Genomic DNA, 16,125 nt, shown 5'->3' with positions numbered 1-16,125 from the left:
CAGACTATAGACAAAACATCAACAAGTTCTCAATTATTTTCCCTATAAAAAAAGTATTTATATTTGTTTTAAATTAATTCTCAATTCTATTTGAGTTTATTTAAAGATTGTCATCTTTTTTTTCTCTGTACCAAGCTTTACTACATCTCTCATCTCAATCTAATGCCTAAACATCAAAGTATGTATACAACTTCTTTTCCTCCCATTTCTGCCATCCCCTTTTCCCAGATGAAGCCTTCAAAATATTTTAAAATTAAAGAAATTTAACCACTATCCTCAAACACCTCAGGATTTTCTTCACTGTCTGATAAATTATCTCCTGACAGCAGTCCATTCTCCTAACTGCAGAGGCATTACACTTTCAAAGAAGAAAAAGGAAAGAGAAGGAAAAAGAAAACCTACAAAACACCCAACGACCATTTTTTCAGTTCTCTTCATCTATGAAATGTCACACACCTGACAAAAGATATGTTTAAGGAAAATAATTCAACAGTGAAAACAAGTTTCTGTTCATTACGATTTGAATTTCTCACAAAATGCCTGCAACTTCACATCAAATGTTTTCTTTGAAGTATTTAATTTTTTGTTTCTTTGATTAGCCACTTGGGGGAATAAAAACCCAGCAACAACAAATCCAAGAGCATCTCATTGAAGCCCTTCAAACTTTAGAAAAGCATTCATCCAGTTCTGGACAGGAGCAGAAGCCAGCCAAGAAAGCTGCAGGGATTGCACCCAGCCCTGTGCCTAAACTCAGTGCCAGACTTCATCCCACCCACTGCATCACTGCTCAGCCCACATTCCAGCATGGAAACACACTGAAAACCCACAAGGTCTAAACTAAGAAACCAGCTGTGAATTCTGGTTTGTATATGTGGTGTGGTTACCACTGAGGCTTGTTTCTGGATTCACATAAACCAAGTCCCAGATGTTTTTATCTTCATGATTTGCACTGATCTCATATTTGTCAGTTCTAATTATCAATCAAATTGACTGTATTGAGTCAACACTCTGCAGAACACCTCTTTATGCACATGATCAAAAGCACATGGTACAAAACCTGAAGAGGTTCCCAATGCTCTTCAGTGATGGGTCTCTCCATGGAAGACACAACCCTGCCCCAGCCCCAGCTCCTGAGCAAACACAGCCTGTGTAAGTCCCTCAGTCTCTCTGCAGGACTTTTATGCGAGTAAGAAACATTTGCTGCATGAAAACAAAACCTCTAATCACCAAGGCCTTGAAGAACAGCACCCTGTGGGATAGATTACAATATTTTAGCATGTTCGTTTCATTTGGTGTTTCCACCAGTGCTCCTTTAACAGTGGTACAAATTGCACATTGGGTACTCATTACACCACACTGCAGAGAGCAGGGATCTTGTAAATATGCATTAAACTGGGGTTACATTTTCCTTCCCTGCACACTGTGTCTGAGCTGAGGCACAAACTTGTGTCCTTGAGAGCAGGAGTTGGGGCATATTCCTGGCATGCTGCCACTGTCAGTGAAATATGTCCTTTTTACAGATGTTTCTTATACTACTGGGAACAAATTGCTCATCCACATGCACAAAGACGTACCTAGATAGACATAAGGTACAAAGAAGAAAAAAATTTATATCTACATATTCAGTGAAAAGTGGGTTTAAAAAAACTCAGTTTGGAGAGCACTAAGTGTGGACAGTTCCCATTTTCTTAAACACAAGTCAGAGATAAAAAACCACTCAAATTTCACAGGTGGGTGTAGAAATGTGCATCACTGGGTTTAACCAAATGCAAAGCAGAACTAAAGTTTGTTAGCTTTGTTGACATATATATAAACAACTCATTAACTAATTTTACAAATAAACTTCAATTTGTCCCTTCACATCCTGTTGAAAGGTCTGTGAACACTGGGAAATTTCCAGAGTTTCTGAAGCCAATTCCTGCTGAAGATACAGCACGTTTCCTGTTTATGAGAAGTAAAATTTGTCCCCAGATGGTTCAGATATGGAAAGAGCTGTTTGATGAATGAACTGGACAAGAACTTCAGAGTGCACAATGATCTGACATCAAAGAACCCTGCAAGCAGGACAGCTTAATATAGATTATGAGACTTTTAAAAAGATTTTAGCTTTTACATGGTTATAAAAAGAACACTTCTAGAAGTCTAGAAGATAGGACTCTGAAACTAAATAGATTCCTATCTCCACAATCACCAGGGCTGGATCTCTGCCTTGGCATTTTGGGAGGATCTCCATCTCCACAGTTCTATCAAAGCTGCCAGAACATATGAGAAGATGTTCAGACCAGATTCCTGCTCTTAGTTTTATGCTTTGTATGGGAAGATCCTGCATATGCCTGGAGGAGTGTGGATGCATGATATGTAATCCAGAATAAACACTGCTAGTGCAAAGCCCCGTCATCAATATTCTTAAAAAATTCAGTTCAGTAGAACAAACTTAATATTGGCTTAATAACAGGTACTATGTAGAGACAAAGTTGCTGGTTTAGTAGTTAGAAACCCAAAGAGCCCTTCTCATTGAACTTTAACACTGAACTTGGGCTCCAAAATCCTATATACCCTGACCACAACAACCATGTTTTAACTAAACTGCTATTTACTTTATTTTATTTGTATGGCAAGTCCTTTAGCTTTGCTCTCAAAAGAGGAAGAAATTAAGGGATTGAAATGCATTCTGTATTCTTATTTATATGTGTTATTCATGTTTTGCACCAACTGATGGATTTTCTAATTTGTAAGATTTCTTAGGCAATCAAGAATAACTCTGAAACAACAATGAATGGATAATGAGCACACTTGCTGTATTTGATTTAATGCATTTGGCCAGGGTGAGCCTATTTGTGTTTGTTTCCTTCAGCCATATGTTAGTAAAGTTTCATTAAAATGAAAAAGGATCATACCTATTCCTGCAAAGCATCCTGTATATTCTTCAGCAGGTTTCAGGCCAGTTAATTTCCTGTTTTGAAGGAGCAAACAAGCCTCGACATAAGCTTTAAAATTTATTTGAATTTTAACATTCACATCAACTTATGTTACTGATCATGAATGCTGAGAACTTATTAAGACTGGTCCATAAATATAACACTTAAAAAGGAAAAATAGAGCTACACAGAGTAAGCAATTCTTGTTAGAGTCACAACCAGACTTCCCCTCACCACACCAGTACTGGTCACCCTTTTCCTCCCTTTCCTTATGGTCTGCGGCTTGTAATCAGAGGAAATGAGAGCACACTGCAGAAAGCACACAGCATTACAGGCCACTTATATCACGGAATAAAAGACAATTACTTCATAAGCATTGCAGGAGCTCTCAGAATTGCTGGCAGCAGATTCCAGGCGACTTTGAGCACAACACGGGCGCAGACAATTGCCTAATGACTGCCCAGGCACACAGCCGAGCTTCCAAACGGAGTTACTCACTCTCTGCCTCCCACCAAGGCCTCGAAGCTCTCACACATGAGATGTCTCCTTGGCCACCAGGGCTGTATCCATGCGAACATTCCCTCTGGGCGTTAGGCGCTTCCCCCCGAGCCGCAGGCAGCTCGGTGTCACGCCCTGGCCGTGTGGCTCCAGGGCAAGCTCCTGCGGGCAGCGCTCGACTCCAGGCTGCTCAGAGCAGCCCTGGCTAACACAGGCAATAATGTCCCACCACGTGGATCCCGTAGAAGAGATTACACATCAGTAATCTCTCCTTTCTCTGCCCTCAGCACCATCTCTAAACAGAGACTGTGCCGAGCCACTGCGCTGCTTAAGCGGATGGCTTCAGGGTAGAGAAAACTAAAAAAACAAAACACCCACCGAAAAAAAAAAAAACCCACAAAAAAACCCTAAAATGGGTGATAAGAATAGAGGAAAAATACTTTTATCAACCTCCTGGAATTTGTTTTGAATGCTGATTAGGACCATCTTACTCTTCCGAATGCCTGTGAGGTCACACCCCCATAGCAATTTTCACGAATGTTGACAAATACTTGCAATGCAATCAGCAGCACCTTGAGCACCCTGAGTATCAGGTGGCAGTCCTTATCTTTGAGACACCAAAAACACAGCATGAACCTACACAGAACTTGTCCATGGCATATAAGCAGTTTATTAAACGAGTGATCATCAGTTTTTATAATCTGTAACATCCCTACAGTCATGCCTTATTGTCCTGATTTATTCCTCTAAATCATAGATCATCTTCCACGGATCTATTTCTGCAGCCCTAGGATTGTTAATTCGCCCTGCAGCACGTGGCTGTATCCGGTACTGTAACAGCCAAAATGAACCGAGCTTCTGAGGATACTGGGTGATACTTTAGATTTCAAACTTCAGTAGGAACACACTGGTTTTAATGATGAATCTATACCGAGCCTCTCCCCTCAGGACTTTTTAATAAGTAGGTGATATCACATGAGTGCCATCATCTTAAAATAGAAGTCATTATGCTGAGACCAATAAGCCACAAGGAACAACTACTGATATTTTAAAGATTATTAATGGAATTGAGGCCTGCAAATTGCAAGAGTCAGAGAAACACTTGTAGGAATAATGTAATCTCAATTAACAGCAACAGGTTTATATAACTGAAGACGTCAAATGTCACTCATAAAGGAAAACGTTGTCAGAATAATTTTTTTTAAAGTAATGAGAATAAATTAAGATACAAAATCTGCCCGGAGGTTGGCACTTCACTTACTCTCCCACCTTTTGTCTGCACCAAACAGTGCAAGTCAGCTGAGCAGAGAAAGGGTTAATAAGTCTTCTTTATGCAGTTCTGTGCTTTCATATTATGTTTATTTGGCTATTTTCTACTTGCCTTAAGAAATTATATTTTCATAAACATAAACCAGGACCTTTCTTGAAGCGTATCAGCACTTTAAGGCATAGCCACAACTCTAAATCTGGGTTGAAAACACAGATTTGGAAAACATTGACCTGTTTCCAAAAGGAACAGACTAATCTCCCACACGCTATAAATAACATTGTGTGCATCTGTGTATACACACGTACACACAGCACATCGGCTACATGTAACAGAAGCTGCCAACACATTTCAGGGAATTTGATCCTTCCCATCAATCCCTCATTTTCCTGCTACAGAGTCCCAGGATAATTTGGCAGCTGCTCTCACCCACTTCCTCCAAGGGCTTTAGATCCCTGCAAGTGCTGCTGAGGTGTGTGTGGATACAAAAAAGTGTCATTGAATTGATCCCAAATCTCTGCTGACAACCCTGCTCCATTGGAATACTCCCTCGGTGGGTGGCTCTCCTGTTCCTGCTGCTGCCTCGCCTTCAGGAGCCTTTCTGGTCACTGAAGTCTTCACAGTCTCTCAAAAAGAAGTTTTTCCCATTCTAAACTATCTCTCCAGTGAAGCAGCTGTGCCAAATAAATATGTTTTACAAACAGTGGTGTTCATTTGATGCTGAGGTACCACAACCACTCAAAACGCTAAACTCCAGTCAACCTTTATAATGCCTTTTTTTTTTCCTGGCAGCATTGCACATCCTTATGTAGCTACTGTGAATATTCAAATACTGTAATTGGAAATGATTTACTTTGTTTTGAATTAACTAAAATTCCATTGTTAAGCACAAATACTGCTTCACTAAATCATCAAGCTTTTAATAGGTCCACACGAGCAGGTTACTGAGCGTGTTAGGATTTATAATGCTCCTGGGGAGCTGACCACTGTATTATGCTTCCTGCTGCTAGGTAATATGCATGACACATTTCTGGACACTAATTCATTTATTTAATAGTAACAGTATGCAAAAACAGAGTTCAAAATGAGGCTGACAAAGAAGGTATAAAAGTTTTATTAATCCATAGCTAATCAAAGGCCAGAGGAAAGCATATAATGGTGGCATTTACAGACCATATCGAATGTGAATAAATTAAATTTTTGTTTCCTAAAATCTTACTAATAGGATGTATTCAACTTGAAACATTTATACTTTTAATTACAGTGGCAGCCAATTTAGAGTAGGTATCTGGTTGTACTGCACTTAAAACTTTGCATCAAGTATCTCCACAAATCCCCTCATCAGCTATTCTTTGAATCCGATTTGTTACTGTGTGCCCTGAGTCCATGCTCAGAAATAAAAACATTATTTACTTTCCCATTTAATTATACAGTGACAGATTACTTGTATGGGGAAAGGTCACTGAGGCAAAGTATTGTCTTCCTGTGAGAGAAACCCCCCCGAAAGACTCAGCATTATGTACATAGAATATAACTTTGCAGATCTATCCTTCATTTGTTTCTATACAAGAATAAATTGACAGAACAACTCATATGGAAACAGTCATTGCTTCAGGCAAAAGTTTTCATAGGATCATAACCTCATTTCCAGCAAGTTATCAAACACTCAGATTACACTGCAGATTTTGTTTGAAATAATATCTAATAATCACTTACTAATAAATATAAATATTAAATGACTCACAAATATAAACAAAATAAAAAGGTAAACTAATAGGAAAATGAGATCATACTAATTTGATCCAGGTTCTGAAATAACCTTAAAATGTTAATTACTTTTATCCAAACCTTTCAGAAAGCAATGCAGGGAGACAATGGTCTGATAAAAAATTAGGGGGAGGACAATGCTTGTATAGAATATTTTAGATATCAGGATTAAATTCGATAACATTGTCATTACTTCCTGTTCTGCCTCACCATTTGGAGCTGGGAAAATAAGACATTCTGCTGGAAAAACAAAATTACCGTCTTTAGTTTACTTCAGAAGCAAACGTACATGTGAAATTTGTAGCTCCCCGTCACTGGTGAGCCCTTAGTCAGCCAAGAACTCCGGCCTCTCCCAGACAATGCATTCTGTGCAAACAGAGGTGACTGTCAGCTGCTGAAGTGAAGGCACATCCTTCAGTGCTCTGCTGAATCACAGACTCAGTTTTTGCCACACACACACAGAACCTTCTTGCAGAGCTGGAAACAGAACTCGCAGTCTATCGACTGCCAGCTTAATATTTTAACTGTGGCTCTCCTGTAAAAATGTTCTAAAGCTTTCCCAGAAAAGTAAAATTCCACAGAATTGTGGCATTTACTCTCATTGTGGCATTAGATTTTAGTGTCTAATAAGGATCACTTTGTAAAAATCTTTAGTCTCTTCTTAACTGAGGTATGCTTGCTGTCAACTGAAGTTCTGCCTTTATTTCTTATCAGATTTATTCTTTAAAATAAATTAATCATTATTTGTGCCACCAAATAAGCACAAGTCCTTTGATAGAAGCTGAAGGCTAGAAAAGGTAATTTTCATTTTAAATTTTGGAGGCAAAGTAAAACTGGATTAAGATAACAATCTTAGTGATCACATCATAAACACTATTGACTTGCATTCAGAGCACAAGGCTGTGAGTGAGTAGCAGCAGTCCCTGCAGGCAGTGCCAGGGAAAGCTTAGCAGAATTCACAATGGATTTGTCCAACATCTACATGCAACAGCAGTGAATGTTCGAGAGGTCAAGTTATCACTGCCTTAAATCCCCAATCATGTTAGCATACACTTCATAAACCAACTGGACAAGCAGACAACATGGAAAACCTAAAGGTTAAGTACACATGATTGACCTCAAGGATGCTGCATTCTACAGATCATTAAATAAGTTGTGATTTCCACTTTCAGCCAGGCACACTGAAAAGTGCCCTGGGAACATTATTTAATGCTTAGATGTTCTACCTACATTTGTATGACACAAAATCAATACCTTTCCCCTAACCTCACTTGCTTAGATTATTCTCAGCTATTGGCTGCTGTTTAAACCACAATGGTTCCATCCTTTACACACCCCGTACATGGCCATTCCACATTTTAATGACAAATAGACACAGATTGGGAACTCCTCTTCCCTACATCGGGTACACACATAAAACAGAACACAGGTTGGAACAAGGCACTTTTTTGTTTCTTGTTTTCAGAGGCAACTCTGATTTTTAGGTGGTGGGGATCCCACTCCCAGAGGACCATGCCTCCCAACAGGTGCCCTGTCCCTGCTTACTGCACTCCCACTCCATTCTCTCTCCTGGAATTGTAAACCTGGGCTGAGATTCATGCCACAGGATGCCCCTGGCATCCCTAAGCAGTGCATAACACTAACGGGCAAAACACTGATAGCATCCCTCACTTTTCTTTGGTAGCTCCTTATAAGAATTATTTAATGGTCAGGATATTTAATTCTCAGAGCTTCCACCTTAATCTTGTCCTTAACTTGAAGCCTAGGTCAGGAATGTGGCCACGTGCCTGGATTACCTAATGCCAAGGACAATATCCCAGCAGCTGTTCTCAGTATACTTTGGCAGCTCCTCTCAGTGTCATTCTTACCCATTTCTCAGTTTACACCTTCTGGAAAGCCTGACCCCAATCCCAGCTCTAACCCCAGACTGATTTATGCAGTGATACACACTGAGCTCCAGGTTAAGGGCTGCTGAAAGTGAGGGCAGTTCTCACTTCATTTTGCCATTTATTTCTGAGTTCCTCTGTTGCTGTCATCTGTCCCAGTTGTCTGTTTCCTGGAACTGTTTCCTATGGCTCTTTGGGACCACAACTCCCCTATTCCAGAAGAGAACATCTCAAACAGCTGTCAGTCTCACAGATACACAAGCAGAGATCAACAGCTGCCCAGTGGGAACCCAGAGCACCATGGACTAGGGCACACCCTTGGGATACCAACTGTTGTTTTTCCCAAATACTACAAGACACATGTGCTGAAAGGCTTGAGCTTCCTACTGAAATGTGAAAAACCTCAGGCACCATGTCTAATCCAATGATTGTCCAAGGTACAGTAACCATTTATACCCTGGGAAACAGTAAGTGAACACTGAATTATGGCTGCACATTTCTAGGACGAGCCCAGAAAACCAAGGAAATGGAAATAGTGGCTTTGGTAAATAGATTATTACATCATGCTGTTGACTAACCCACGGCCTGGGAAGAATAAGGATGTCCGAGTAAGCTTAACACAGGCTCAGCCAATTTAAATTTTGGCTTTTGGACATTTAAATGTCCAATAACCAAATACAGAGTATTTCAAATCTAGTTCTGCTCTTGTGGGATTAACTGTATTTTTCTTGAGATGTGTCATTTTGATGTCTTCAGAGACTCTAAATTCTCAGGAAGATTTTCACTGATATTTTTAAAATAAGTTGAAGCTACTTATTTCTCAATTCCCTTCAGTTTCTATCAGACAGAAAATTGACAACACTGATTTGATGTCAAAACCAGGAAGACACTGAGATTAGCACTGAAACTACCTAGAGTCAGCACCTGGCTCTGGAAATTAACATGTAAAATTCAAAATCTCCCCTTGCAACTCTGGTATGAATTGAACTGCCCAAATTCGTACTTTCAGATATATACACAGCTGCTCTTAGAAAACTGCATTTCATCTCTTGGTGAAGGCAGGGCAGAGAGGGATGAGAAGCAAAGCAAACCTGAACATGTGGGAGATAGGCCCACATTACTGACTCTTGAAAACATCTGCACTGGGAGCCATTTTTCAATTACCAGTTCCACTTCTCCCCTGAAAAGTTATGATTTACTTAATGATGTCTCTAAATACCAGCAAAGTTGTGTCACACTTTTAGTCCTGATTTCTATTGTCATTGTCAACTCTCATTTGTTTCTTGGTGCTCTTCTGTGCACAGCAGGCCAATCTCAAACAGTGGTAGTATCAAACATACAAACAGATTTCAAGGTACAGGCCATGTCCTACATCTTGATGGAGGATCCAGATGAATAATAAACTTGAACTTCAGAGCATCCATGAGTTCCAGTAACCCAAGTTTGTGCTGGCATGAGGTTTTTGTTGTAACACTTGGGAAAAACAGTAAGGGACAGTTTTCTCAGGAGCAATTTGTCTACAGAGTGCATATCAGGCTTCTTAAGGAGTCTGTATGTCAGAGCAACTTTTGTCCAGTCCATCATCATTAGTGCACCATCAATTTTTCATAAATTTATGAAGAAGCTTCAGTGGGAAAAAAGACCAACTAACCACAAATCCTCTAACCCACAAGCTGAGTGTATCCTTTCTTCTTTGTAATTCTACTACATGTTGTATTGTCACACTTTTCAGTTTTGTCCCTCCATTCACTCCTTCTTCATTTTCTTTTTAACTTCAATGCACTGTACTTATTCCTTATCATTTTTCATCATCATCCTTATTAATCTGCTTTGGAAATTTACTTACATTGCTTATCCACTTTTTCACTCTTCACATCAAAATACCCCTTTTCTACATTCTTTTTTTTCTTCTCACACAAGTCAGGGGGTTTTCCTTTGTTCACTTTGTATTCCAAACTCCCTTCTGCAGTCTTTTCCTTGACCTTCCTCCCATCTGACACCAAACAGATCTTGGAATTTCATGGGAGTTACAACTCAGCCATCTCCTGGTCCAGGCTGCTTTCTGAGCTATGGTCTGGTGTCAGTCACCCCCCACTCACTGGGGGTCCCCATTTCTCAGAGCTCTGTTATGAGCCAGACAAAAAAGAGAAACTGCTACACATTGTGGGAGAAAGTCACATCCAATGAAGCACTGTGAGTATTGGGGTCACAGCATCACCATCACAAGCCAGTATTTATTACCCTTAGACCTGAAATCCCATTGCTGGAAAAAAATGAAAATATTTTTTTCTTTTATGTGGAAAAAGCCAAAATATTAGAAAGGTTATGACAAAAATTGCCATTTCAACCAATTCAACAAATAATCAACATGGCCAGAAACTATCAGTGTGTAACACTGAAAGCTGTTTCCATCCCAGGAATACCAGATGATCTAGCAATTGTTTGTAGGGACTGTTTCTCTTCCTGCTATTTTTAAGATTCACCAAAAAATAAACCCTAAAAGCCACTGAATAGTGATCCAAGAATGATTATAAATGACACTCAGTGAGCCATGGCCATTTACACAGATATTCTATCAGCATTGACAGCAAGATGATAAGTCATTTTATTGGTCTACTCAAAAAGATTGCACTTCAAATGAATCACAAGTTTTATTACTTTATATTAAAGGACATTCCTTTGTTCAGCTCCAGCCACAGTGACACCTCTGCTATGTGCCAGGTATAATTTTATATTTCCAAATGAAAATGGTTTCTTATGGCTACCTACAGATTCCTTGTGTTTACTTGGTGTTAGATATAGTGCTACCAGACTGTCCCAGGTCATGTTTTGTACCACAGAACTGTGCAACTGCATTGCTTTGTAACATATAAATCAATTAGTCTGTATCTATTATTATGTAGTAAAATCAATGTCTGTACTTGATCTCCTATGTGTCAGTGTCACATACCAAGAACTCATGTTACTGAATACAGTTCTCAAATTATTAATATTTCACTTTAAATGCACTTCAATACGTGAATCAAGTCAAATACAGAGACATTTGTAAAATATTGGTGAGGGCCAAGGACTCAGTTTAGGTGTCGGGTCTGTATACACACAAACAGAGGTGTGTCCCTGAAGAGTCCCCTCCTTTTATTTTCCAAGGGACTGATTACCTCACAGAGTAAGGTCCTTCCCACAGGTTCTGTGGGTGCATTTCTAATGCTTGTGAGCACATCCAGAATTCTAGGACTTCTTTCTGTTTGGTGATAGGTATCAGAAGCTTCAGTCATGAAAATGCCATTTCATTGGTTATGTATTTCTCATAATAGTAATTAAATTTCAAAAGTGCAGTGTCACACTGCCAAGAAAATGCAGCCTTCCCTAAGGACTTCAGCATCTGAATAGAGACATGACAAAATGACAAAAGATGAAACAGACAGAGGAAGTGAAGTGCAAAATGCAAGATATAAACACAAGATTTTCAGTTATCTTAGAGGCATTATGTTGGTCTGGTTTTCACATCCATTTCTGCTGTTGCTTCTGTCTAGATAAGCATGGTGAGGAGCTGTGACCTTTGATGTTACATCAATAGATCTGGGGACATTATATTTAAATACAGAGATACTTGTACACATCTATGTACACATTCATATACACACAAGAGCATATCATGATATTTCCAGAGAATCTGGTAAATGACTTTTCTACCTAGATTGCTCAGTACTTTCAGTTTTAGAGGACATCTGTAACCTCACTTTTCAAAAGTTCTCACACCTCCATGTGTGTAGAAGGCCTTTGATAAGCAGCCCTGCAAGTCTTCCTTTGTCTCATGAAATCCCAGTCAATTCTGGCAGAGATAAAGTGGAGCATCACAGTTTCCCGTTTCTCGCTGGCTCTGCAAAGACACTTTGGCAGCTTGCTTGAACTCCTGACACTCCCAGCACGGGCTTCCCATCACCACCAAAGGATGGTGCAACCGAATGTACCCCTGACCACAAAGCAGGGAGAAAACACCACTCCCTACCCAACAAAGGGACTTGTGGCATCTGCCACTCCCTTACCCGAGGCCACAGATAAAGGCAGCAGGATCCTCAGCTTGTTTGGGACAAGGGAGGAAGATAAGTAGAGAAACTCCTGGTCCCAACAATTCATCTCCCCAGGCAGCCTCACTCTTTCACTCGCTCCTCTGTCACTTGTGCAATCTCTTTTCTCCCTGCTCTGGGCTCAGCTGCCCGCAGGAGGAAGGGTTTGCTGTGTCTCAATTACTTACCAAAGGCAGGTGAAGTTCTGTTCAGCCCCATGCTCACTGCACTCGCTGGAAAATGACCAGGATTTCCAGATTGCTTCGAGATTTATTGTGCCAGTTCCAGAAAGGAAAGAAAAATGAAAAGGTCACCTTGGGGAAGTCAAACAGAAAGTGGTGACACAGGCAAGAAGATCCAGAGGCACACCACTGCTAGCTGGGCATCTTTGGAGAACACCTCTGCACAGTACCTGAGGTCAGATCAGAAGTCCTCAGCTCCATGTTCCTTTGCCACAAACAACTGTGAAACTCCAAGACAGTAATAATAATAAAGTTTCTCCTTCTACTGTGTTGACCAGTTCAAATGGAATATAAAAGATAACCATTGTTTTGCTAGTCTGAAAACTCAAGGGGTGCAGATCTATACAATAAATTTAAAAGAATTGCTACTGTCCAAATGAGTATCAATTTAGTTTCACATGATTTTATCTTTTATTGTGGCTTATTTACTTACATTTTAATTGGGAAATCTTTTAAAGCAGCTTAATTGCAAAGTTAAGCCCAGAAAAGCTGCCTCAACATCTCTAATTCAGCCCCTTGTGACTACACACCACAATGTAAAGAAACGAGAGAACTACAGAAATCACTGAGACTGCATTTCAGTGCTGAAGCTTTGATTTCAGTAGATGCAGCATTAGTGACAACAAAGCAAAGCAAAAATCCTTTTCTCAACCTAACTGCAAACACACCTTCTGTGGCCACAAACATCTGATCTACTTTGTCAGAGCTGCTTCAATTAGACCTGCAGCTTCAGGAGCATCCCTGCTGGCCTAGCCAGGCTGAAGAACAGCACAGCCTCAGAAGTGAGTGCAGAGGGTCACACTGCTCTGGTACCCAGCCCGTGGGTGAGAGGCCTTTGCCTTTCCTTCTATCGCAGGCAAGATGAGCATCACTAATTTTTAACATTATTGAACACACTTTATGGTTTGATTTCTGCACTGTAGCAAGCTATAGAGACTAACAATGAAAAACTGTACATTATTAGCTGGGTTTCATTTTCTTTCAGCCACTGCCTGTACAGATACTTAAACTTTTCTTCTTATTTGACTCCATGGACTTAACTTCAGACACCTTCTTAACAGCCTTTTAGCAAAGATTTTTGTAGTTTTTGAATGGGGCCTTGTAGAAAAAATATTTTCCCTCATTAATAAAAGTTACAGTTTAATTATATGAAGCATTTCTAGGGAAATATCCACAGTATTGCAGCTGATACACTGTTAACCGCACAAAAGAACAGGAAATAAATATTAATCCATACCTCAACTTCAAAAGGACTTTTAATGGGGCAGTCCATGACATTCTATACAAACACTACCTCATTTATCTTCATACTCCATGAAGCGGCAAGAAATTAGGCAGAAGACTGAAACAGCTGCATGCCTATCACAAAGTGAATGTGGGCAAATACCAGGTGTTTTGTGCCCTGTATATTCTTACCCAAATATGATCAATGATATTATTTTTGCTCATATACCTTCCAAGCATAGGGACACCAGCTCTGTGAAAGAAGAGTTCACATTAAGGAATCTGCTCCTTTCTCACTGTTTCCACCACCAACCTCAATTTGTTTCTCATGGAAACCCAGGTCCTGCTCCCCTTGTAGTGCCTCCAAACCACTCAGATCTGCAGGCTCCATCCTCATCTCGCAGACCATAATAACTTCTGCCCAGGTCTCTCACAGAAACCTGCTAAAACACTCCTATGTCTCTCTTCTCAGTTCCTCTTTCCCTTTTCTTTGTGGCTACTCAGGGATATTCCTGATCTTTCAAAGAATCTGCCTTTTTGTTCTTCTTACCACCGACACAATCAGCAGGCTCTAACCTCTGTTTCATGACAACCTGGGGCTGCTGCCTGCAGAGGCCAACAGCAAAGCCTACAAGGATTTCTCACGGAGTTCAGAGACATGGGATAAGAGGTCAAGTGTTCTTTCACATGAACAAGAAAACACTCAACCTCCGTTTTGAAAAAAACAAAGTCAATAAAAATGCACCAGGAAACATCTGGATGAAAAACATTCCCCAAAGCAATAGTACTAAGTAGAAAACGGCCTTCCTGAGGCATCCTTCCCTTTCTGGGCAAATTCCATGGAAGTCTAAGCTCAGCAAGGTCATTGAAATGATTTGCCTGGCTCCTGTAAGAGGGTCAGTGAAGTAGTAACTGTTCCACGATGCTAGATTGAAATATGTGCCTGCAACACCACACCTGGATGATTCAGAGACCTGCAATGCATGAATCCCCACAAAGATCCATCCTTAAGCATAACCCCTAAATTGTAATTTTATACCAGCCTCTTTTCCACCTGTTTTCTCTTGGCACTGAAATTCCTCCCCCTCAACTGTAAGCAGTGAATCTTCCTTTAGAACATGGCAATATTTATTGACTGTATTCTTTGTTCACATCTGTCAGACATGGGAAGTCACCACTGCTTTACAAGACTATCAGTTTTAAGTAATGCCATTCATCACAAAATGGAATAGTGTGAGCAACATTTCCTCAACTGCAATGAATTATACAAGGGTCAGCAAGCTGGAGTCGCGGTTGGCAACACAAACATTGGCCTCAGGTAGCAAACCCATCTTTGCAGCTGTTCTCATCCATATGGGTTCAATGAACTGCAGAGAGTACAGGCCTTTGCTTATTGAGAGTATCTGCTGGAACTATTTCATCTAACCAGCATCATAAAACAACTCTGAAGTAAGGTGAATGCTATCCATCTAAAGCTTGTCTGGTAGCCAACTGCTGACAGAGGGGGAAACAGAGATGGCAAAGCAGCAGATATGGTCAGGAAATGCAGGAGTTCCTGGATTTCAGAACGCAGAAATTAAAACTACAAGAAATGGAAACAATGCACGTGTGGTTGACAGGCATCTGGTCACCCCGACAGAGCTCAGCTTCCTGACAAACAGTTTCCAGGATCCCTCAGTGCATTTCCTCACCAGCATAATGCCCTTTTAATGGACATGCTGTCAAGCAGATTTGTTTGGCAGCCACACAATTAGCCCTATTTTTGCTCTGAAACAGAAGATTTTGTTTCTACACATTGTTTTGCAAGTCTGTGATTAAATACAGACGTTTTACCAGAAGCCTCATCACTTGTACACAGCACACACAGACTGGTTTCCCTAATGGTGTCTTCTCTGCCTCTGAATGCCCCAGCATTCACTAAGATTTTACTTCTAATAATGAGTCCTACAATAAGTTGATTTTTCTAGAAGACACTATTAACAATACATTGCTTTCCTCAGCCTTGTTTCCCTCTTCACTTCCATCAGTATAATCAGATTCTTAGTAGTTTTCTATTTAAAATTGTGATTGTGTGAACAATTGACCAAGAATGCCAGCAGTTCTTACTTAATTTCAAAAATACTACAAAACTGTCTCAGACTAAAAAAGAAACAGATTTGAAAGACAAGGCCTTTAACAGAAATTATTTATATACACAAAAAGCCTAAAGATGACTGAATTTTCTTTCCTAGTGGCATTCAACCTAATAAAATTAAT

General features: G+C 40.1%; 1 protein-coding gene across 7 annotated transcripts in view; it reads right to left on the bottom strand.

Annotated features, from left to right (window-relative positions):
• The window catches only part of LOC148222218 (uncharacterized), a 114,892-nt gene that overhangs the window by 76,231 nt on the left and 22,536 nt on the right, over window positions 1-16,125 (bottom strand). Inside the window, exon 1 of one of the 7 annotated variants that reach the window (XR_015806474.1) lies at window positions 12,592-12,844. The exons of the other annotated variants lie outside the window; for them this stretch is intronic. The gene's annotated coding sequence lies outside the window, so the exon portion shown is untranslated. Of the gene's footprint in view, window positions 1-12,591; window positions 12,845-16,125 lie in introns of those variants that run through there. 7 annotated transcript variants of the gene reach the window in all.

This window comes from Sturnus vulgaris, chromosome 13, assembly GCF_052056855.1.
Source record: "Sturnus vulgaris isolate bStuVul1 chromosome 13, bStuVul1.hap1, whole genome shotgun sequence".
In the NCBI taxonomy this organism is placed as follows: Eukaryota; Metazoa; Chordata; class Aves; order Passeriformes; family Sturnidae; genus Sturnus; species Sturnus vulgaris.
This window is presented reverse-complemented; position numbering and strand designations above follow the sequence as displayed.